This window comes from Hemitrygon akajei, chromosome 32 (genome assembly GCF_048418815.1).
Source record: "Hemitrygon akajei chromosome 32, sHemAka1.3, whole genome shotgun sequence".
Taxonomy (NCBI): Eukaryota; Metazoa; Chordata; class Chondrichthyes; order Myliobatiformes; family Dasyatidae; genus Hemitrygon; species Hemitrygon akajei.
The window spans coordinates 33,441,280-33,466,965 of NC_133155.1; the positions used below are offsets into that span (position 1 = coordinate 33,441,280).

At 45.0% G+C, this 25,686-nt stretch overlaps 1 long non-coding RNA gene across 1 annotated transcript in view; it reads left to right on the top strand.

Annotated features, from left to right (window-relative positions):
* LOC140719616 (uncharacterized) overlaps positions 1–23,070 on the top strand; it is a 52,274-nt gene extending 29,204 nt beyond the window's left edge. Inside the window, exons 2-3 of the long non-coding RNA XR_012096961.1 lie at positions 11,756–18,144; positions 22,351–23,070. This is a non-coding gene — a long non-coding RNA (uncharacterized lncRNA). The remainder of the gene's footprint in view (positions 1–11,755; positions 18,145–22,350) is intronic.
* Positions 23,071–25,686: the final 2,616 nt, after the last annotated feature.

Consider the following 25,686-nt stretch of genomic DNA (forward strand, 5'->3'; position numbering starts at 1 on the left):
TCCCCTCTTCCAAATCGTTAATGTACACCGTGATCATATTTATGGGCTCAGCACACCATTGACTGCCAACCTGAGAAATTCCCAATTATCCCAACTCTCTGTCTTCTATTGATAAACCAATCCTCTATCCATGTTAATATGTTACCCCCAAATTCATCTATCATTGTCGTTAAGTCTTTTATATGCTACCTCATTGAACGTGCTCTGGAAATCCAAGAACACAACATTTACCTGTTCCTCTCTGTCTATCCACTATGCTCATTATATCCACAAAGAACTCTACTAGGTTGGACAAACATGTCCATCAGAATCCACGCTCTGTCTGCCTGATGGAATCACTTCTGTCCAGCTGCCTTGCTATTTTTCCTTAATGGGCACCACAGTAGCAAAGCTGTTAGTTCGATGCCATTACAGCTTGGGACATCGGAGTTCAGAGTTCAATCCTGGCATGGTCTCTAAGGAACCTCTTTGCATGCGTGGGCGTTCTCTGGATCCTCTGGGTTTCCTCCCATGGTCCAAAGACATGGCAGGTAGGTTAATTGGTCATTGCAATTAGATTAGGTTTATTTAAACCGGGGCTGTTGTGGGTTGCGGGGCAGTACAGCTTGAAGGGCATTAGGGTTGCCATGTTGCAACTCTACAAATCTCTGGTGAGGCCGCACTTAGAGTATTGTGTACAATTCTGGTCATCTCATTATAGGGAGGATGTGGAAGTTATGGAGAGGGTGCAGAGGAGATTTATCAGGATGTTGCCTGGTTTGGAGAACAAGTCATATAAAGCAAGGTTAGCTGAGCTGGGACTTTTCTCTTTGGAGCGTAGAAGAATGAGAGGGGACGTGATAGAGGTCTACAAGATTGAGAGGCATAGGTAGGGTGGATAGCCTGTTTCCCAGGGTACCAATAGCAAACACCAGAGGACATATGTACAAAATTAAGGGAGGGAAGTTTAGGGGAGACATCAGGGGTAAGTTTTTTTTTTACACAGAGGGTTGTGAGTGCCTGGAGTGACTTGCCAGAAATGGTGGTGGAGGCTAGAACATTAGGGGTATTTAAGAGCCTCTTGGACAGGCACATGGATGAAAGAAAAATAGAGGGTTATGGGGTAGTGTGGGTTTAGTACTTTTTTAAGGATTATATGGGTCAGCACAACATGGAGGGCTGAAGGGCCTGTACTGTGCTGTAGTGTTCTATGGTTCTATGGCAGGAAGCGTCTATTCCTAAATAAATAAATGAAATGATAGCCTCGAGCATTTTCCCAGCTACAGATGTTAAGCTAATTTGCCTATCGTTACCCATTTTTTGTCTACATCATTTTTTAAACACCGGGGTGAATCCATACTGCCTTCCGATCTGCCCAGAGCCCAGAGAATTTTGATAAGCTGTCTACTACTATAACTTGCACCATTTCTTTTAGCACTCTGGGAAGCATCCAATCAGGACCAGGGGACCTGCCACCCTTCAGCCCAGTACTTTGCACATCACCACCTATTTAGAGATGGTGATTGTATTGAGTTCCTCATCTCCCATCGCATCCGTAACATCTCTCTCTGGCTTTAAGACATGTCCTCCACCGTGAAGGCCAACACAAAATAGTTGTTCAAGGTCTCGACCATGTCCACATTACTGAGCATTAATTCTGCCTTCTCATTTTCACTGTAGGCACCCTTCTCTGCTTTACATAATTTAAAAAAAACCAGTTTTTATATTTTATGCTTGGTTTACTTTCATAAACTATCCTGCTTTTCCTTGTCGCTGGCTTAGCGGCTCTTTGTTGCTTTTTAAAGTTTTCCCAGAACCCGTACTCCTTCGCAGTTGGCTCAGATCCTGGCCCACTCAGATGAATGTCTCCTGTGTCTGCTCTGTGTAAGGATACTCCGCAAAATGAAAGCAGGTTTCTTTTAATCCATTTCACAACTGGAAGTGGGCCCATTCCGAGATGACCCGTGGCTGCCACCGGCTTGGAACCAGACTCAGCAAGCTCTGGGTTCTCACAGGGCAGTGCAAACCTGGCTTCATGTGACCAGTTCCCCACAGATACCAGATATCACACCACATATCTCTCCACTTATCAAGCTGCGTGTGAAAACATTGTACACCGGCAAGGCCGGGTACAGGCTGATTCCAGGCAGTGGGGTCCCGGCTCTAAAGTGTATCGGGGAGTTGAACCCAATATTTGGACGTCGGTTTAGGCACTGGGCCAGATTGATAAGGTCAGGATGTCAGGGATGGGCCGGTTCAGCTCTCTGCTCCACGACTTGGCTCAATGCTGAATTATGCTGAACTCTGGCACTCTCTTTGTGTAATTCAGTTCAGGACACTATTCGCTTATGTTTATTGTTTGCATGACCTGTTTGATTTGGGAGTTTGACGTTTTTTTTTAATGGGTTCTTTAGGGTTTCTTTGTTTCGTGCCTGCCTGTGAGGAGGTGAATCTCAAGGTTGTAGAATGTACACATACTTCGATAATAAGCGTACTTCGAACGTTGAAGCAAGGCCTCCTCTGGTGTTTGAGGACAGTCATTGTACAAAGAATGGAGCAGAGACTGAAAAGGTCTGAACTCTGGGTTTAAATGGAACTTCCTTGTCTGTTTACTGTGATAAGTCTGTGCTGTCTGGGCTCTCCAGGAAGTTCTTTGTGAATGTGAATGCAGAACAGAGAGCAACAGAGACAGAAACGCAAGAGATTCTGCAGATGCTGGAAACCCAGAGCAACACACACAAAATGCTGGAGGAACTCAGCAGGCCAGGCAGTAACCATGGACAGTGATCGCCTTGGACTGAAACCCTTCATCATCAAGACTGGGAAGAGGGAAGAAGCTAGACTAACGAGGTGGTGGCGGTGGGGTGGGGGGAGGGTTTGCAGAAGAAGTATGGGCTAGCAGGTGAGAGGTAAAACCAGGTGAGGGGTAGGTGGGTGGATGGGGGGGGGGAGAAGATCTGAGAAGCTGGGGTTTGGGGGTGGAAAAGGTAAAGGGCTGAAGAAGAAGGAATTTAATGACCCAAACCATCAACTGTTTATTCCCCTCCATAGATGCTGCCTGACCTACTGAGTTTAAAGAAGCTCCAGATTTTGCTGGGGTGTCTTTACTCCACAAAAGCCTTCCTTCATTTTAAACATTCTACCCGTACAGCTCCCTTTATGCCTTTTCCTTCAGAAACATGAGCGAAAACCTCTGGAGCCTGTGAGGGCCTCTTTTGAAAATGCACAGAAGTTCATCTACAAGCTGGAAATCTCGCTCGGAGGACGATCAGAAGGGAGCTGCATGAAAGGGAGAATTGTTGGAGGGACGCAGCCTGCGATGCTGTTTTGAGGTTGGGACTGAGGTGCTCTGTTAGGGGCTAATTACTAATGTTGACTAAGTCTGCAGCTTAGCCTGCCTAATACCTGAGCAGGAGTTGCTGATGCAGACACTGTCCAAAAATGGAACATTTCCATTCCTCAGCACTACAACCTCTCACCTTCAAAAGCAGAAGGAAAATACACAGAACTGGTACAGCGATGCAAAGGGGAGAGGGGGAGGGAGCTGCAGCAGCTGAGCTCAGAGCAGCACAGTTGGCAGTAAAACTACTAATGTTGCAATTTTGCCATCAGCAATCTGCCATTTAAACTTATGCAACAAGATGCTCAAATATTAATTATAACATAAACAGGAAGTGTTGGAAAGACTCAGCAGATTGGGGGAGGGAGGAAGAGCAGTTCAGTTTTGCTGGTTAGGTTGGAAGGTGTACAGAGACACGGAGGGGGGGAGCAGCAGGAAAGGGGATGGAGAACAGGAGGCACTGGGGTGCTGAGTGAGGAGTGCTTCCAATCTGTACTTGGCCTCTCCACTGTTGAGGAAACAACATCTCAAACTGTGAAGATAAACTGAAGAATTAATCGCTGTTACATCGTATTGGCTCTAAATCACTCCTCAGCTTAGGAGCAATCAGGGACGCTCATAAATCTCGGCCTCGAGACTGGTGTCTACAATCACGAGGAAAGGAATAAGAAAAATTCCGATTATATCACAATATTGCTAGTGGTCAGAAAGAGGCCATTTGGCCCATCAGGTTTGTGCGGGCTCTATGAAAAGACAGTGTGATCATTCCTTTCCGAACAGCCCGAAATGTTGATATTTCTCTACAATTCCTATGAAAGTTATTGAATTCTGCAGAGCCCGTTCAGACAGTGCATTCCCAAATCTCGATGACTTAACCAGCTCTCATCTCACTTCTATTGCTAGTCACTTTAAACCTGGTCCTGGTTATCCAAGTTGAAGGTTATTGTCATGGGCACACATACCCAGAGTATAAATGCCATGAAAATTCGGTTTTTGCTGCATCAGCACACTGCACTTTGCAAACGTGACAAATTGAAGTTAACATAAACTTAAGTGAACATAAATTATGCATGACTTATGCAATAAAAGAAACAAAAAGCAAATACAGCAACATTAAAGCAAGCTGACGGGACTATAGTCCGAAGTGAAAGTAAGATTGCTGGGTTGGATCAGGAACCCCATGGCAGTGGGGAAGAAGCTGCTGTTGAACTTTGAGCTGTTAGTCTTCAGGTTCCTGTACCTCCTGTCTGATGAGAAAAGGGCCTTGACAATGGATGTTGTCTTCTTGCAGATGTCCTTGATGGTGGGAGAGTTGTACCCATGATGGGGCTGACTAAGTCCACCACTGTCTGTGGCCTCTTGTGCTTCTTGCACATTGGAGCTTCCATACCAGGAGATGACACAACCAGTCAGAATACTTTCCACTATACATTTGTAGGGGTTTATCATCTTCTTCCATGGCATGCCAAATATCCTTGAGTTTATAAGTAAATAGGGGCACTAGTGTGCCTTTTCATGGTTACCTCTATGTTCTGGGCCAAGGATAGGTTCTCTGAGATGTTGACAGCAAAATACCCGAGGTTGCTCAGACCTTCCACTGCAGACCCTTCGATGAGGACTGGTGAGCTTTCACCTGACTTCCCCTTTCTAAAGACCACAATTGATTAACCTAGCTTCTGCGTCAAAACCACTTCTCAACCTTCTCTGTCTCCATGGACCATACCAGCTTCTCCAGATAGCTGATGGCCTTCTATGAGCTCACACCTTGCACCCTTCTGAGGCTTTGAGATTGTTCCTAGTGTATGTTCCCACATCTGAAATAATTATTTTATCTAACCAGTGATCAATAAAGGTTTAATGTGAATTGTTTCTAAAGGATTTAGACGAAGAACTCTCTGCATTTATTTAATTAGTCCTGCAATCTTTATCTTTAGAAAGGCTCACAGCTCTGTGTTTCTGCAGGCCTTTTAAAGTTCTTTTGTTTGGTTTATATGGCATTATAAGACATAGGAGCAGAATTAGGCCATTCGGCCCATTGAGTCTACTGTGCAATTCAGTCATGTCTGACTTATTATCCCTCTGAACCCCATTCTCCTGCCTTCTCCCAGAAATCTTCGACACCTCTACTAATCAAGAACTGTTAACCTGCACTTTAAATATACACAATTGGCCTTCACAGCCATATGGCAATGAATTCCACAGGTTCACCACCTTCTGGTCAAAGAAGTTTCTCCTCATCTTTGTTCTAAAGGGATGTTCTTGTATTCTGAGACTGTTCATCTGGACCCAGACTCCTCCACTATTGGAAACATCCTCTTCACATCCATGAGGCCTTTCAATATTCAGTAATTTTCAATGAGATCCCCCTCATTTTTCTAACTCCAGCGAGTACAGGGCCAGAGCCATCAAACACTCTTCATATGTGAACCCTTCAATTTCAGGGATCATTCTCGTGAACCTCCTCTGGACCGTTGCCAATTATAACAAACCCCTTCACAATTCTAAAAGATAAAAAAAAATCTATCCATTTCTCCAGCCAATATACATTCTCCTGATGTCATTCTCCACAGTATTAACTACTGTTCTTAAGGCTTTGGTCAGTAATAGGTAAAAGGCTGTGATCACATTGGACCTTGAAGGACATCCCTGTATTTACAACTTACTCTGGGGAAAAAGCCATCATTCTTTGTATTTTTTCACAATTAAATAAAAAATTCTCTGAAGTCAACCATGTAAGTTTATCTTATGAATAGTAACTCTTCCTGATTGTGTTCACTTCCGCTTATTGTGCGTCCCTCACCCTTACGTCCCTGGTACCCATGTGCAATGATGTAATCGTTCATGCAATCGGCATCACAGGGATGTGGATTAAAACTTTCTGAGTCGAGCCAGCCTGAGAGAACTAACTCTTCCTAGTTCATCAGTGAAGAGCTGTGTTCTTCCTTCTTGTTCCTATGATGGCATCATTCCTCCAACCCCAGACCCTCTGACCCAACACAGCTCTCAAATATTCCTGATTCCCATGTTCCCTTCTGAAGCATCAACTCTTTAACCACCTATAAACCTAAACCCCGAGACCACTCTGCTCCCTCCAGCCCCGAAATCCCCTAAGATTGCCAATGAAACCTTCACCTTTCCTCATCACCGCCCACCATTTACCAATCACTCTTCCTTCTCCTCTCAGACCTTCAACCGTGCTTCTCAGCTGCAGCCTCAAGCGTACCCCTCTCCCCCCTCACCCCACAACAACTGCACAGCTCCTGTTCCTCCTATAGGGCCACTGACCCCTCCCACACACCAAAAACTAGTCACATGATCCACATCCCCTCGTTCTCTGCACATTCAGCTTATTAAACACCTTTCTCAAGTTTGCTTCTATCACCCCCCCTGGTAGTGAGGTTCAGGCACCCACCACTCTCTGTACACCCCCTTTGATCTTAGTCCCTCTCACTTTAAAAGCATAGCCTCTGGTATTTGATAATGCTACACTGGGAAAAAGATTCAAGTGTTTACCCTATAATTGTCCTTCGTAACATTATAAATTTCAAACAGGAGTTTCCCGATACCCTGCCCCGGTCAAACTCCAGGCTATCTGGACACCAATACCTAACGATTCCCTTCCACGTTCTTAGGAAGATCTTAGGGATTGAGGTTGACTTCCTTACGCTGTGATTCTGTGAGTTCTCAGGGAACTGATGTGAGACTCCCGACGTCTGTATCAGGTGTGACTGGTGGGGATCGACAGAGCAGGTGCGTGGGTATTTGGGAAGGTTTTGCACTTTTCTCATCGTTACAGTGGACTCCTGCGTGCTCCCGATGAGGGGATATCTACTCAATGCCCAGAGGTAACTGCAGGAGTTAGTGCAGACTCAGAACTGCATGGGGAGGTGTGCCCACCACACAGATGAGAGTGATGTAGTTAAATTCAGCATGTTCACAGAGCAGCTGGGTCCGTGTGTGGGCTGGGTCCTCCAACATATTAACGAACAGGTAGCAAGTTTGGATTACATGTGTCAGAACTGCTTTTTCTCTTGTATAAAATGTACATATTGTATCCTGGCAATACATGAACCTGATTTGTCTGTTATGTGAGGTGGAGAGAAGAAAGCCTTGCCTTGTCTCTGTAAAATTGGGCTCCAGTAGCTTCCTAGAGTTGTCTGATTAGAACTCAGGGATGGGAGCAGCCTGCCCTCCAGTCTGAGAGGACATGTGGGAAATCACACATGAGACATCCCATGGGATCCTACATGGGCCACTCTACGTGGACAACCTGGGAAAGCAAGCACTAAGTTTTTGTAAGAAGTCGGGCTGGAGATCATTCTCTCTGTCAGGTACAAGCTGGAGCATCTTTCTTTTCCTCTGTAAAACACCTTTGCCTTTTGCTGCTTTTTGGATTCCCTTTGTTTCAACGTTCAGTTCACTCAGCGCCAGTGGATCTCTCTGTGGGGGGTTGCTGAGAGGGCATGAGTTGCTCTCTCCGACCCTCAGCTGACCGTGAACACGTGTTTCTGCAGATGATCAAGATCTTGAGCAAGACACAAAGTACTGGAGGAGCTCAGCAGGTCAGGCAGCATCCATGGAGGGGAATAAACAGTTGACTTTTTGAACCAAGACCCTTCACAGGACTGGAAAGGAAGGGGTAGAAGCCAAGATAAGAAGCACTGCCTTCCTTTGGCAGATGCAGCCTCCCGACCCTGAAGGAAACTGGTCAGCCGACCCAGGACCCGGTGGGGGGGATACTAAACCATGTGAATGTGGCATCGGGTGCACAGTGTGGAATTACGAAGGCATGCTAGTGACTGCATTTCATAAGGAAGCAGAGGACATTTTGTATGTCATCAAAAACTAGCAGATTTCTACCGATATACTGTGGAGACATTCTAGCTGGTTGTGTCACCGTCTGGGTATGGAGAGGCCATAGGGCACAGGATTTTAAAAAGTTGCAGAAAGTTGTAAACTCAGCCAGCTCCATCATGGGCACCATCATGGCCATCTTCAAAAGGTGATGCCTCAGAAAGGGGCATCCATTATAAAGGCCTCTCACTGTCCAGCAACGCTCCCTTACCATTACCACTGTCGGGGAACTTCTTTCCCCTCGCTTTCGGATTTCTGAACTTTCCATAAACCCATGAACACTACTTATTTAATGATATATGTATGCATTTGTAGGTATAAATTATTTATTCTATATATCTAATTAAGCAGTGTAAGTAGACACTCAGTGGCCACTTTATTAGGTACACCTGCACACCTGCTCATTAATGCAAATATCTAACCAGCCAATCATGTGGCAGCAGCTTAATGCATAAAAGCATGCAGGTGTGGAAAGGAGGTTCAGTTATTATTCAGACCAAATATCAGAATGGGGAATAAATGTGATCTAGGTGATTGTAATTGTGGAATGATTGCTGGTGCCAGACGGGGTGGTTTTAGCATCTCAGAAGCTGCTGATCTCCTGGGATTTTCACGGACAACAGAATGGTGTAATAAGCAAAAACAGAACACCCAGTGAGCAGCATTTCTGTGGGTGAAAACATCTTGCTACTGAGAGCGATCAGAGGAGAATGAGCAGACGAGGTGACAGTAACTGGTTAAAACACCAGCGTGCCGAATCAGAATCAGGTTTAATATCACCGGCATGTGCTGTGAAATGTGTTGACTTTACAACAGCAGCACAATGCAATACACGATAAAGAGGGAAAGAATGAGAATTACTGTGAGTACATAGATGTTAAATAGTTAAAATTCAGTAGTTCAAGGGTTCAATGTCCATTCAGAAACTGGATGGCAGAGGGGAAGGAGATGTTCCTGAATAGTTGAGTGCGTGTCTTCAGGCTCCTGTGCCTCCTCCCTGATGGTAACAGTGAGAAGAGGGCACGTCCAGGATGATGGAGGTCCTTAATTATGGACGCTGACTTTCTTTCGACCCTTTGCAGTGCCCCACCCCCCAACACTAGGTGGTGGGGCACTGATCTCTGAACGCACAACACGGTGAACCCTTGGAGTGAATGGAGTACAGCAGCAGAGAACCAGACCGGGTTCCAAGGTCTACAGAATAATGAGGCCCCTGAGTCTATACAGTATGTATACATATATCAAATATTGTAATTTATAAGGGTATTTTATTTATTACGCTGTACTGCTGTTGAAAACAAATTCAATGACCATTTATCACTGACAATAAATTTGATTCTGATTCTGGAAGAAGCCCAATAGCCTCTAACGGGCGCCACGATAGCTTAGCGGTTAGAGTGATGCTATTGCAGTTCAGGCTGTCAGAGTTCAGAGTTCAATCCCCACGTCCTCTGCAATGAGGCTCTGCACGTCCTCCCCCTGGAATGCGTGGGGCTTTTCAGATCCTATGATCTCCTCCCAGGGTCCAGATGTACTGGGTAGGTTCGTCAGTGTTCGATGATTAGCTCAGGCTTAATGTGAGGTTGTCTGGGGCTGCTGGGTGGTGTGACTCTTGGGGATGGAGGGTTCTATTCTGCACTGTATCTCCAAATAAATAAATAAACGGTTTTAACAGGCAAGCTGGCAATACCCGGCTGACTTGCACCCAGCACAGCCTCCATGCCACGGTCCGCACTGGCACTGAAGTCCACAGGGTTACAGATGGTCGGCTATGCCCAGTGCTGCCAGGGTGCCACACACGTGCGGGCACACTCCAGCTTGACTATTAGATCACCTTCTGGCAGCGAAGCTGATCATGAAACAGAGGCGTACGTACACTGACGTTACCGCTACCTCAGTAGGCGCTGGGTGTGTCTCTGCTCCACCATGTGCTGGGCGTTTTGTGTCTGTGCTGAACTTCAGTTTTTTCCCGCTCAGAGTCCAGCCTTGCCCTCTGAAAATCCTTTCCCAAACATTTCAAATCTCCCATTGGCCTGGAGTGTTTATTTACTCTTTAGGTGAACACATCCAGTAAAATTAGTTAGTAACACAACAATATTTGGAGTATTTTATATTTTCTGTGTAGCCAGGGAATGCTGACAGTTATACTGGTGGTAGAATTGGGCCAAAATGTGCTGGTGCCCAGATTGGTGGTGAATATGAGAGTGGTACCCTAGTTGGTGGAACTTCAGGTGGAGATGAGAGGTTCTACAGGAGCGAGATATACCAGCTAGTTGAGTGTTGTCTTGGCAACAACTTTGCAATCACCATCAGTAAGAAGAAAGAGCTGATTGTGAACTTCCAGAAGGGTAAGAAGAGGGAACACATACCAATCCTCATAGAGGGATCAGAAGTGGAGAGAGTGAGCAGTTTCAAGTTCCTGAATGTCAAGATCTCTGAGGATCTAGCCTGGTCCCAACATATTGATGCAGCTATAAAGAAGGCAGGACAGCAGCTATATTTCATTAGGAGTTTGAAGAGATTTGGTTTGTCATCTACAACACTCGAAAACTTCTATAGATCTACCGTTGTGAGCATTCTGACGGGCTGCATCACTCTTTGGTGTGGGAGGGTGGGCTACTGCACAGGATCAAAAGAAGCTACAGAAAGTTGTAAAACTAGTCAGCTCCATTTTGGGAACTAGCCTCCATAGTATCCAAGACATCTTCAAGGAGCGGTGCCTCAGAAAGACAACGTCCTTTATTAAGGACCCCCATCATCCCGGACATGCCCTCTTCTCACTGTTACTGTCAGGAAGGAGGTAAAGAAGCCTGAAGGCACACACTCAATGATTCAGGAGGTGAGTTTTACAGCTCTCGTTACATGCACATGCAGGTCAACTCTCTGAGTGATTATGCAGAAAGTTTGAAGTTAATAACCCATCTCCTTCTACCTTAGGCCACAAACTTATCAATCACCCCTCGTATATATACACTTACTGTAATTGATTTACTTATTATTTTTTCTAGATTATGTATTGCATTGAACTGCTGTTGCTAAGTTGTCAAATTTCACGACACATGCCGGTGATAATAAACCTGATTCTGATTCTGAGAGTGAGTTCTGAGGGACTGTAACACCAGAGTCAGCAGGAATTGGCAAGAGGTTGGAGAAAACATGTTATTGCTGACCCACACTTTCAGATAATCAGGCAATTAGAAGGTCACGCTGGGTTTATGAAATGTAATGCTGTACTACATTGCACGAGCCAGCTTTCAGTGCAGTAGCAACTTTAACACTACACAAGAGGGTTATCAAACCGAATTTTCCCAAGCCGTGCCAACAGCCTGTGCTGTGACCTGGTTACTGGCTGATTTTGAGAAACTTTGTGCAAGCCTTGGTCTGAGGTTCTTATATTGGCTCCTCTGTGACGTTAGGTGAAGGGAGTGCGAACATACTGACGTCAGCCAATTCTCCCGAGGGTCACTGATGGCTTAATGGATTTGGTGATGTTGCAGTATGTATGTGTGCTGCACTTAACGATTTCTCCTCAGCCAAGTTAAAATATCCTTCTTGTGTTTGTGTTTGTGTATCCCTCTACAGTGAAAATTCTCATTGGCTGCACGGACAATGAGGCGACGGGCAGTGGCCTGTCAGTTAATGGGCACTGGTCACCTTCAACAACTGAGCTGAATTTAGCCAGCACTTTTGCAGGGTGACTTCCCCAGCGTTTCCACGTGGGCAGGATGCACAGCGTAGGGGCCTCAGAACTCAGCGGCAACACTACGAGAGTTGGAGATGAACCCTGGACTGCCGTCACGCACACCGATGCATACAAAGATCTTGCCCTTGCTTAAAACTGTGTATGGGACATGAAGCTGGGGAGAGGATCACTGGGGACAGAACAGGGATGGGGGAGGGAATGGGGAGAGGATGGAAGTGGTTGAAGAAGCAAAGGAGAAGGTAAAGGAGTTGGAAAGAAGATGTCTTATAGATAGGTTGAGTGAGCTAGGGCTTTAACCTTTGGAGCAAAGGAGGAGGAGAGGAGACTTTATAGAGTTGTACAAGGTGATAAGAGGCATAGATCAAGTGGACAGCTGGGGTGGAAGTGGCTAAAATGAGGAGGCTTAATTTTAAGGTGATTGAAGGAAATTATAGGGGGGATTTCAAAGATAGGTTTTTTACACAGAGAGTGGAGGGTGTGCGGAACACATTGGCAGGGGTTGTGGTAGAGGCAGATACGTTAGGGACACTTTTAGATAGGCACGTGGATGATAGAGTAATTAAGGGCTACATAGGAATGAAGGATTAGATTGATCTTAGGGTACGTCATAAGTTCGGCACGGCACTGTGGACCAAAGGGCCTGTACTGTGCTGTGCTATGATTTATATTCTGAGATCTGGTTACGAGAGAAAGATCAGTCCTGGATAGGGGCAGGTCAGCCGTGGATGGGGGCAATGAGACAAACATGTTTTTGAGTTGATGTGGCTGCACTCATCTAAAGAAATGGAGAGTGTTCCCCCTCACCCCTCAGTTGCCCTGGAGATGATGAAAAGGCTCAGGGAGTTGGAAGGTAGCTATTCGCTATCAGGTAAACAACATCTTCCAGTCCCATTACATTTCGAGTTAGTGGTGACCCCCAGGATGTTGATAATGGAGGCTAATTGATGGCAATGCAAAGGTAAGTGGTTCAACCTTCTCTTGTTGGTCACTCCCCCAGCAACTTCTCCTAAACCTCCATTGACACCAGAGGTCCATGTTGCTGTATCTCACCTCTGGAATTCAGTTCTTCAGTTAATGTTTTGGCCAAGGTTGTTATGGGTTACAGGTCTCCCCACGGAGGATGCGGTATGTGCTGTTGGTGGCTAGCTCTGGTCTTACTCAACTGGCCTGCTCCCATCACTCCTGACCCATGACCCAGAAGGTCAAGGGTAACAGGTGCTCAGGGATGCTGCCCCCATCAGGAGCCACACCATCCAATCTGGGAATGTCACTTCTTCCCAAATTATTACTGTGTCAGCATCCTGCAAGTTCCCAATGGCAGTGAAAGGTGACCCCATCATTGGCCTAGTGCTGAATAAAGACTTCAGTCAAAACCTGGAGACTGTTAAACTGTGATGCCTGCCAGTTTACTCAAGTACTTTATCATAGGCCATAAAACAGTAGAGCTCAGGTAAAAGCCCTTCGGCCCATAATGTCTGCACCAAACATACTGCTGAATTAGACTAAATCTCTTCTACTGATACATAATTCATATCCCTCCACTCCCTGCACATTTATCTGTCTGTCTCACAGCTACTTAAATGCCTCTATCGTATCAGCTTTTACCACTATTAATCTGTTATTGTTCATCATTGTACACCTCAGTGACCTGTAATAAGAAATTATAGGCCAGTTAGCCTGCTGTCAGTGGTTGGGAAGATGTTTGAGTGCATTAGTAAGGATGAGATTTCAGGATACTTGGAGGTGTATGATAAAACAGGCCAAAATCAGCATGGTTTTCTTCAGGGGAAATCTTGCCTGACAGATCTGTTGGAATTCTTTGAGCAAACAACAGGTGGATTGACAAAGGAGAGCAGGTGAACGTTGCTTCCTTACATTTTCAGAATACCTTTGACAAGGTGCTGTACATGAGGCTGCTTAAAATGTTAAAAGCCCATGGTATTACAGGAAAGATACTAGCGTGGATAGAGGATTAGCTGATTGGCAGTAGGTAATGAGTGGGAATAAAGGAGGCCTTTTCTGGTTGGCTGTCAGTGACCCGTGTTGTTCCGTGACAGTCAGTATTAGATCTGGCTTATTTTCACATTACTGTATATGTCAATGACTTGGATAACAGAACTGATGGCTTTGTGGCCACATCTGCAGATGATACAGAGTTAGGTAGAAGGGCAGGTAGCACAGAGGAAACAGGGGGTCTGCAGAAGGACTTAGACAGATTGGGAGAATAGGTGAAGAAACAGCAGATGGAATATAGTGCTGGGAAATGTATGGTTATGCACTTTGGTAAAAGCAATTAAAGTACAGACTGTTTTCTAAATTGGGAGAAAATTCAAAATTCAGATGTACAAAGTGATTTGGGAGCCCTCGTGCAGGATTCCCTAAGGGTTAATTTGCAGGTTGGAGGTGAGGAAGGCAAATGCAATGTTAGCATTAACTTTGAGAGGACTGGAATACGAAAGCAAGGATGTGATGCTGAGGCTTTATAAGGCAATGGTCAGACCACACTTGGAGTATTGTAAGCTGTTTTGGGCCCCTTATCGAAGAAAAGATGTGCTGCATTGGAGAGGGTTCAGAGGAGAATGATTACAGGAATGAAAGTGTTAATGTATAGGATCATTTGATGGCTTTTGGACTGTACTCACTGGAGTTTAGTAAGAATGGTGGGGGGGGGGGGGAACTCATTGAAACCTATTGAATATTGAAAGGCCTAGATAGAGTGGATGTAGAGAGGAGGTTTCCTATAGTGGGCGAGTCTAGGACAAGATGGCACAGCCTCAGAATAGAGTCATGTCTATTTAGAATGGGGATGAGAAGGAAATTCTTTAGCCAGAGGGTGGTGAATCTGTTGAATTCATTGCCACCGACGGTTGTGTAGGACAAGTCTTTGAGTATATTTAAAGTGGAGTTTGATAGGTTCTTGATTAGTAAGTGCATCAAAGGGCATTAGTAAGGAGGGAAGGTAGCAGAATGAGATTGAAAGGATAACAAGTCTGCCATGATGGAATGGTGAAGCAGACTCGATGGGCCAAAAGGCCTTATTCTGCTCCTATGTCTTGTGGTCTTATAGTAATGAAATGATCTGTATGGATAGAATGCAAAACAAAGTTTGTCACTGTTTCTCAGTAAATGTGACAATAATAAACCAACTTGCCAATTTAGCAATTTACCCTGACAACCCATTCTATGTCCTCGCCACTCTGTGTAAAAATCCTACTCCACACATTTCTTTTAAACTCCTCCCCTGCTTCCACAACATAAGAGACTCTTTCTGCCCTGGGAAATGGACTCTTACTGACAATAATAAGAACAAAAGACAAAAGAGCAGAAATAGCAAAAGAGCATCCTCTCCACGTCCACTTTATCTATCTTCTAAACTCCAGCAGGTACAGATGCAGGCCCACCAAACTTTCCGCATATGATAACTCTTACATTCCTTGTGTTTCTATTAGTGGGACAGTCTAGGTTCAGAGCGCACAGCCTCAGAAAATGTTTCAAAATGAGGAGGAATTTCTTTCGCCAGAGGGTGGTGAGTCTGCTGAATTCACTGCCACAGGCGGCTGTGGAGAGCAAGTTTGGGTACTTTTAAAGAGATGGTTGTTAGGTTCTTAATTAGTAATGCAGAAGACTGGGATTGAGTGGAAAGATAAATCACCATGATCGAATGGTGGAGCAGCCTCAATGGGCTGATTCTTATCTTATGGTCTAATGCAGAACATATTGCAACAGCTACAAAGGAAGTGCAGTATACGTGGGCAAAAAGGTGGAAGATCATAACCATGTAGATTGTGAGGTTGAGTCCATTTTCTTGCACAAGGGAACCACTCAATGTAACAGTGAGATAGAAGCTGTCCTTCAGCCTGGTGGGACGTGCTTTTGGGCTTTTGCATCTCCTACCCAATGGTAGAGGAGAGGGGATAGCATGTCTGTGATGGGTGGGGGGTCTCTTCTGAGGCAGCGAGAAGTGTAGGCAGAGTCCACGGAGGAGTGGCTGGTTTCCACGATGTGCTGAGCTGTGTCTGCAACTCCCTGCAGTTTCTTGCAGTCATGGGCAGAGCAGTTGCCGTACCGAGCCATTATACATAAAGGTAGCATGCATCACAGCTTAGTATTTAAATTCCCTGTATCTGCTGCATCCAAACTGGAGCATCCAGAGGAAATGCCCATAGTGAGAACAGATTCCTTCTCCTTCTACTGCCGAAACCAGTCAGGATCTTCATCGATCCCTTTGCTTCAGAAACATCAGCTCCAGCTTCTCCATTCTAAATTTAGAGCTGAAATCTCTCACCCATGAACCATTCCATTAATTAGCTAGTCAAGTTAGCATTGTTAAATTACCCTCAGTGAGCAGAATTTGTGCCATCTTCAATACTTCTGCAAATTATTAATTGCTAAAAGCAAGGAGGCAAGTGCCAGAATCAATCCCCTTGGACAGGGTCCTGGAGCCAGGGGACGATGTAGTGACCAGGACTCCAGAAAGCTGGACTCAGGAGTCCAAATCCCACCATGGCAGCTGGAGAATTTAAATTTAGCTCAACGGTCAGAAAAAAAAATCTGTAATAATCACCATGAAAGAACTGAGTTGTCACAAAATCCCAAACAGTAACAGTTCTAGAAATGGTATTCTTCAACTTATTACATCTTCTTTTTGAAGACGGGCTCACATCAGTACTGTTCTAGATCCTGTCCAGAACACATCAATGGCCTTGATTTCCTGAAATACCCAAGGAAACTCGCCACCTTAAGCTTTGTTTTCATGTGTATTCTGATCCACTAAATGAAAATGTTGTGTCTTGAAGTTTTGACTTCAACTAATAATTGAGTGAGAGGGTTATTTCTGAGCAATATCCACAAATTTTCCAACCTGCTCAAAACCACCGGTATAACTGACAATCGGCCGTCGCAGTAAAACGACAGTGGGATGTGAGACAGTAACAGGCACAATTCGTTTCTCATACTGGGTCTTCTCCTCCCCTCTGTTATCTGAATCCATGAACACTGCCTCATTATTCCTTTCTCTGCATTATTTATCTGTAATAGCAACTTCTTAATATTTTTGCATGCAAATCAACAAATTCCACGTCATATAAGAGTCTGAAACTACAGAGGTAGGAAGCAGCAGAACTTACATCACCCTGAGATGTCTCTGGTGAATTACCTGTCAGGATGGTTTGTTCAGGAACAGTGTTCCAACAAGCACTGTTTTTTTTTAATGGAATTGCAGTGTGGATTCTGTCTGCATATGACATTTAGGGAATGCGGGAGGAAACTGGAGGCAGTTCACGGAGTCAAGGGGAGAATGTACAAGCTCCTTGCTGCCACCAGTGGAAGTGAACCTGTGTCACTGGCATTGTAATAGTCTTACATTAACCACTACACTATTGTGCTGCCCCAAATACATGTCAGACATTGGACTCAAGCTCATGCCTCTGCCTGGAGACGAAATCTTCTGCAGTTCTGCAAAGAGATTTCACTCCTTAAGTCTGGCGCCTTAGACCACGCAGCCATCGTGATATCCAAACTCTGTCAACAGGAGAGCATGCAGAGTTCATTCTGCTGTCTTGCAAGCTCCCAGCAAAAGTAGAGCATTGAGCACAAGAAGTTAGTTGCTTGTCATTTTGTCTCCCTGGACTAGAACTGTTCTCTCTGTGCTGAACAAGTCTGCCCACTTTCTCAGCTTTTCAGTGTTTGAAGCCAAATCACAGGCCTCTTCCCAGTGCCTCCTCCATCAGAAAAGATTCTGCCAAAGAAATAGAATTCAGGGACATAGCCTTAAGATTCGGGGGAGTAGATTTAGGATCGAAATGAGGAGGAACTGCTTTTCCGAGAAGGTGGTGAATCTGTGGAATTCTTTGCCCAATGAAGCAGTGGAGGTTCCCTCAATAAGTATATTTAAAACAAGGTTGGATAGATTTTTAAATAGAAAATGCTGGAAGTACTCTGCAGGTTGGACTGCATCCGTGGGAAGAGAAATGCAAAGTGGAAACTAAAACTTAGTTTCTCTTCCCACAGATGTTGTTTGACCTGTGAGTGTTTTGTTAGTGTTCTGTGCTTTGTTTTAATCCACAGACTGTCTGCAGCATCGTTCGAAATTTTGTTGGTTGAGGGATTGACGTGAAACGTACAGAGATGGATAAGCTGCCCGTAATGTCAGCTTTAGCTCCTGAGGCCCTGGTTCTCCTGACATTCTTTGTTCCTGTGTTCCCAGCTGCCCAATGCTAAGAGACCCTGTTGTGACGGCTGCTGGAAAATGTACAAGTTGAAACCACAGGTGAGGCACGGATTGGGTTGTGAAATCCTCCACAGTTAAATGATCATTATTCAGACCCATTGAATGAACCCAGCTGTTAAAATTGAGCCACTCAGCAGAGGCCTCAGTATCCAAACAGATGGAGTAAGATGGCCGAGTTTAACCGGTGACATCATACGCTGAGTATTCTACGGAGAGCAATATCAATTTTGCTGAAAGATGAAAGGATCAGACAGTGTGCCTCAGAGTTTAAATCTTAGACTGTTATTATTTTGATGTGATCTGTTTCTTGTCAGAAGCCAGTATTTTTTTTCAGCTCGATTTAAGGAGTAGTTTAGCGTAAGTGATTACAAATTGAATCCACAGAGTACTTCAAAGGTGGAGACTAGGCTTGAACTGGCAGAGGGAAAAAGCCATGAGTGATTGGGAAGCAATAGAAGAACAGAGAGTGTGGAGCAACCGCTTCTCTGACCTCTGTGAATATCTGTGGTCAGCAAATGCCCCAACATCTGTGAACATCTGTGGTCAGCAAGTGCCCCAACAGCTGTAAACACCTGCAGCCAGCAATTGCCCCACCAGCAGTAAACATCTGCAGCCAGCAATTGCCCCAACATCTGTGAACATCCACAGTCAGTGAGGGCTCCTGCAGGTGACTGCTGACTGGTTTATATGTGTAGTTGATATACTTTATGAATTTTGCACAAGCTTGTATTTTCTGCTCGCCTTTACAGACCCCTCTGCATGGTCCCTTCCATACCCCTCTGTACAGTCCCTTCTGTATCTCACTATCCAGACCCCGTATACCCCATGCAAGGCTTACTGAGAAAGTAAGGAGGCATGGGATCCAAGGGGACATTGCTTTGTGGATCCAGAATTGCCTTGCCCACAGACGGCAAAGAGTGGTTGTACTCGGGTCATATTCTGCATGGAGGTCGGTCACTGGTGCTGTGCCTCAGGGATCTGTTCTGGGAGCTTAACTCTTCGTGATTTTTATAAATGACCTGGATGAGGAAGTGGAGGGATGGGTTAGTAAATTTGCTGATGACACAAAAGTTGGGGGTGTTGTGGACAGTGTGGAGTCAGAGGTTACAGCAGGACATTGATAGGATGCAAAACTGGGCTGAGAAGTGGCAGATGGAGTTCAACCCAGATAAGTGTGAGGTGGTTCATTTTGGTAGGTCAAATATGATGGCAGAATATAGGATTAATGGTAAGACTCTTGGCAGTGTGGAGGATCAGAGGAATCTTGGGGTCTGAGTCCATAGGACACTCAAAGCGGCTGCACAACTTGACTCTGGTTAAGAAGGCATACATTGGCCTTCATCAACCATGGATTGAGTTTAAGAACTGAGAGAACATGCTACAGCTATATAGGACCCTGGTCAGACCCGACTTGGAATCCTGTGCTCAGTTCTGGTCGCCTCACTACAGGAAGGATGTGGAAACTATAGAGAGGATGCAGAGGAGATTTACAAGGATGTTGCCTGGATTGGGGAGCATGCCTTATGAGAACAGGATGAGTGAACTTGGCCTTTTCTCCTTCGAGTGACGGAGGATGAGAGGTGACCTGATAGAGGTGTATAAGATGATGAGAGGCATTGACCTTGTGGATAGTCAGAGGCTTTTTCCCAGGGCTGAAATGGCTAGCACGAGAAGGCACAGTTTTAAGGTGCTTAGAAGCAGGTACAGAGGAGATGTCAGGGGTAAGTTTTTTACGCAGGGAGTGGTGAGTGCGTGGAATGGGCTGCCAGCGACGATGGTGGAGGAGGATACGATAGGGTCTTTTAAGAGACTTCTGGATAGGTACATGGAGCTTAGAAAAATAGAGGGCTATGGGTACCCCTAGGTAATTTCTAAAGTAAGTACATGTTCGGCACAGCTTTGTGGGCCGAAGGGCCTGTATTGTGCTGTAGGCTTTCTATGTTTCTATACCCCAGTACAGTCCCCCCTGTATTGTAAAGAGAAGGATATCTGCTTTTTTACTGTACAGACCCCTCTGCACAGTGCTCTCTGTGTCCATTATAGAGTAACTCCTCGATTCCTGTGTGCAGTTTCCTCATACAGCCCCCCTGAACAGTGCTCTCTGTGACCCTCTGCATAGTTCCCCTCTCTCCAACCATCCCCAGAGTGGTACACACAAAATGCTGGAGGAACTCAGCAGGTTAGGCAGCATCTGTGGAAACGAGCAAACAGTCGGCATTTTGGGCCAAGGCCCTTCTTCACAACTGGAAGGGAAGGGGGAAACCCCAGAATAAAAAAGATGTGGGGGGGGGGTGGTTTGGTGGTGGAAGGTGGGACCAGTATTCTCTAGAATTCAGTTGCTGTGATCCATCTCCTTCTGTTACTTTGGACGCCTCCAGAATAATTAACTTACTTCCCTTGGCCCTCTGTAACTACAGGAGGGCTGCCCAGAACTCTCTCCAGACCCTTGAGTTGATGGCTTATTCCTTTAGGTACTCAACAGCCAGAGATGATGCAACGTTCTCTCCGTGCCTAGAGCCCTACACACACACACACACACACACACACACACACACACACACACACACACACACACACACACACACACACACACACACACACACACACACACACACACACACACACACACACACACACACACACACACACACACACACACATTCTCTTGTCCTGTACTACCTCAAGGCGGTTTTGTAATGAAATGATGTGTGCGGACAGGATGCAAAACAAGTTTTTCACTGCATCTCAGTTTGCGTAACAATAATAAACCAATTTACCGATTTACATTGTCTCCGTCCTCTATACCAGGAACAACCCTGGTTTCCCAGCTTCTCACTGCTGTGAGGAAGGTGCTACAAGAGCCTCAGGACTCACACCATCAGGGTCAGAGCAGTTATTACCACTCAACCATCAACCACAAGAACTCCCAAGTCCCCTTGCATCGCAGGTTTTTGGATTTTCTCCCCATTTCAAAAAGTCTGTACATATATTTCTACTACCAAAGTGTATGACCATACATTTTCCAACATTGTATTTCATTTGCCACTCTCCTAATTTGCCATTCTCCTAATCTGTCTTAAGTCCTTCTGCAGCCTATCTGTTTCCTCAACACTATCTGCCTCTCCACCAATCTTCATATCACCTGCAAACTTGGCAACAAAGCCATCTATTCCATCGTCTAAATCATTGATATACAACATAAAAAGAAGTGATCCCAACACCGACCCCTGTGGAAAGCCACTAGTCACTGACAGCCAACCAGAAAAGGATCCTTTTTATTCCCACTTGCTGCCTTAACTTGTTTAGCAGCCTCATGTGTGGCACATTATCAAAGGCCTTCTCAAAGTCCAAATATACAACATCTACAACAACTTGTTTATTTATCCTACATGTAACCTCCTCAAAGAATTCCAACAGGTTCATCAGGCAACATTTTCCCTTAAGGAAATCATGCCTAGCTTTGTCCTATCTTGTCCCATGTCACCAAGTACACCATAACCTCATCCTTAACAATTGACTCCAACATCTTTCCAACCACTGAGGTCAGGATAACCGGTCTATAATTTCCTTCCTGCTGCTTTTCCTCTTTCTTAAAGAGTGGAGTGATGTTTGCAGTTTTCAAGTCCTCTGGCACCATGCCAGAGTCCAATGATTTTTGAGCAATCATTTCTAATGCCTCCAGAATCTCTACCGCTACCTCTTTCAGAACCTTAGGGTGCAGTTCCTCTGGTCCAGGTGGCTTATGTACCTTTAGGTCTTTCAGCTTTTTGAGCACCTTCTCCTTGTAACAGTAACTGCACTCACGTCTCTTCCCTCACACCCTTCTACATCTGGCACACATGGTAATGTACCTCCTCCCTGGAACCACTCGCGTTCTTTTGATTTGGCTGTCCTCTGCTTTCAGTGGCTATTGGGTGAGCTCTGTTTCATGTCACACAGGTGTAATACATGTTTATAAGTGATATTGTCATTTGTACTTTACATAAAAGCAGAATATCATAATGTTTATCCACCAATCTCCACTTCAAAGTAATTACAAGGATAAAAGCAGGGATTTAAGATCAGCAGTTTTCGTGGAAGACTTTGAAATGATCAAAGGCCCATGCTCTCATCCTGCTGAAGATGTCATATTACAAAGCACTATTGTCAAATGGAACACCAGTAGATGATAACAACTTGGGAGCTGTTTTGCCAGAAACTATCATAAAATTTACAACTATCAGAAGCTGTGTTATTTCTTCACAGGTCATTCTCATTTAAGGATGATTGTCCCGCTACACAAAATCCTCCAAATCCTTTGACAGGATAAGTGTGTCAATCTCTCCTCCGTCTATATTTCCAGCTGCGAGTCCTCAAACAGGCCCATGTTGACATGAGCAGACGTGTTGTTCACATGCCTGGTACCTGACTCTCAAACTTTGATCTTTGCCATGGGAAGAGATTATCAGATGGACAGAGGGAACTAATGTCATAGAAATATGGCAGGAAATCAAAGTTCAAAGTACATTTATTATCAAAGTATGAGTACAGAATACAACACTGAGGTTTGTCCTCCCACAGGCAGCCACGAAACAGAGAAACATCAGGGAATCCGTTCAAGAAAACATCGACCACCCAACACACAAACAAAAGAAAATTGTGCAAATGGCAAAAGTGAGTGAAGAAGACACAGACATCAAGCCAGTAACGTTCAGCTTTGTTCAGTTTACCACTGCTCCGCTAGCTAGTGCAGGCCACAGGACTATTCTTGGCTGAAACACCCCAGTCCCCATCGATCAAACCACTCAAAACCAGCAGATCTGCAAAGTAACCAGAATCCTGGAACACATGCAACATAAACCTCAAAGTCACCCCAAAACAAGTCCATGGCCACACCGATCAAACCTGGTAACGTGGATCCCAATCAGAATCTGAATGAGAATCAAGTTTGCTGTCATGAAATGTTTGTTTTGTGGTAGCAGTACAGTGCAGTAGATAAAATATGCAATAAATTATAACAAGAAATGTGAAATATATCTAAATAAGGAAGTAGGCCTTTGGGCTTATTTGTCCTGTCCTGACCATCAAACGTCTGTTTGCACAAAGCTTGTCCTTAACTCCCCACAGATTCCTCTACCCAATAAACCTGCACATTATTGGGATGTGGGAAGAATTGGGAGCTCCAGAGGAACACCCACACAGTTACAGGGAAAATGTATAAACTGCCCATGGATAGGATTGAACCTGAGTTGCTGGATCTGAGATAGGAAGTATAGGACTAATTTTGTACCACAGGGATCATTATACCACAAACAAGAGACAATCTGAAGAGGGTGGAAATCCAAAGAAACACACACAAAATACTGAAGGGACTCAGCAGGCCAGGCAGCATCTACGGAAAAGAATAAACCAGTCCTGATGAAGGGTCTCGGCCTGAAACATCGCCTGTTTACTCTTTTCCATGGGTGCTGCCTGGCCTGCTGAGTTCCTCCAGCATTTTGTGTGACACTGTATGTTAACAATTTAGAGGATAATTTAGGAGGTATGATTACTAAGTTCACTTGCAACACAAAAGTTGAAGGAGTTGCTAATGGTGAGAAGGATATTGTGTGGATTCAGAAAGATACTTTTCAGCTGGGCAAAAGAATGGCAGATGGAATGCCATTGGGATATAAGGAGACTGGTGCCCAATATCTGTGAGTTTGAGAGCCTCGGGCCAAGGACAGAAGGCTCAGAAGAGGCTGGTCCTGGGACTGGAGGCCTGTGTGTGTGAGGGGGTTGGAGAGTGGGAAAGGGGCTCATTTTGCTGTTGTTGTCTTGATTTGTTCTGTTGTTGCTGCTGCTGATGACGTTGTTCTGTGCTGTGCGTTGTGATGGGGCTTGTGGTGAGAATTCTGGGCCTGTATGTTGGTACTGTCATGTGTGATAACTCTTGTGGGGGTCCCCCAGCCCATCCTTGGGCGTGCTGATTGTTAACGCAAATGATGTCTGCTTCAATGTATATGAGATAAAAAAATTGCTAAATCTGGATCTGGATCTGTGAAGCAGTGCATGTTGGGATGTCATATTGGAGTGGGACAGGAGAGCTCTAGGCAGTACTGAGGAACAGAGGGACCTCGGTGTACCTGAGTCCCTGAGGCAGCACGTGGTATTAAAGGGCAGCCACTGTTACTGTACTGAGTGAAAAGTATGCTCTTTAGCATTGCTTGTGTTTGCTACTAGTCAGCGACAGAGATTTCTGCTTGCTCTATCCATTTGACACAATAATCAAAAATCCACTCAACACCAGGTAGTAAACAAGCTCATTACATAAGCAATACCGTTTCTGCTGGCACAGCACAACCCTCAGTTCAAAACCACTTCTTTAAACAACTGTGTTTCAATGTCCTGCAAAGTAATTCCGTTCCCAGAGTCTAAACTGCAAGCTCGCAGTGCTCGTGCTAGGATGTAAAGAAGGTGGTGAATGGATCAGGGGTTTTCACCAGGAAACTTTGTGGTGAGGTTCCTGCCTTTTGGAACCCCCCTGATTGGTAGGTATACCACACCAGTCAGCTGGACATTAGAAAGGTAACCTTTAAAATGTGTTGGCAGCCTCTCTCTTTTAATACCCCTTGAGTGCAATGAAGCGAAACTAAGAAAAGAACACAATGACATTTGAAACCAGACAAAAATCAGAATTGGATTGATGAGATCTTTTCTTTCCGACCGTACATGAAAGTGCTGCATTTTCACAAATACATAACTAATTTGTCTTTTTTTTTTGCTGAGTCGGGCCAATCTGTGAGCAGAAGTTGCTGTGCTCCTGATTTTGCTGTAGTGCATATGTCGGGTATGAATACTGGGGAACAGCATGCCGAAAGCCTCGGGGAGACCTCTGCTCTCACCCTCCGAATGTGCAGATCATGGACAATGCCCCTCGCTCAGAGTGCGGCACTGGGCCACCACTGCTGGGACTCTCTGGCCTCTTTCCCAACGCCAGTGGGCAAAAAAACATGTTGTAGAATCAATATGATGCTACTGGGTTTCAAGAATAACTTGGGATAGCAAAGTGGAATAACAGCTGGTTATATTGGTTTAGAGCACTTAACGGATTCTTTTGTGTCTGCTAATTTAACCAACCTGTTTAAAATAGCATTGATTATCTCCTCTGATAAAACAGACCTCAATTCTATTATATTCCTAGGAGGCTGTTTATCGTCCAGAGTAACACACACAAAAATGCTGGAGAACTCAACAAGGAAGGCAGCATTTATAAAAAGGAATAAAGAGTTGAAGCTTTGGGCCGAGACCCATCATCAGGACTGGGAAGAAAGGAGGAAGAAGACAGAACACGAAGGAGGGGTGTGGAGAAGGAGTACAGGCTAGAAGGTGATAGGTGAAGCCAGGTGAGGGACAAGATGGATGGGTGAGGTATGGGGCATGAAGGGAGAAGCTGTGGAATGCAGTATGTGGAAAAGGTAAAGGGCTGAAGAAGAAGGAATCTGATAGGAGAGGAGAGTAGACCATGGGAAAAACTGAAGGGAGGTGACAGGCAGGGAAGGAGAAGGGGTAAAATAGGAGTCAGAATGGGGAATGGAAGAAGAGAGAAGGTGAGAGAAATTA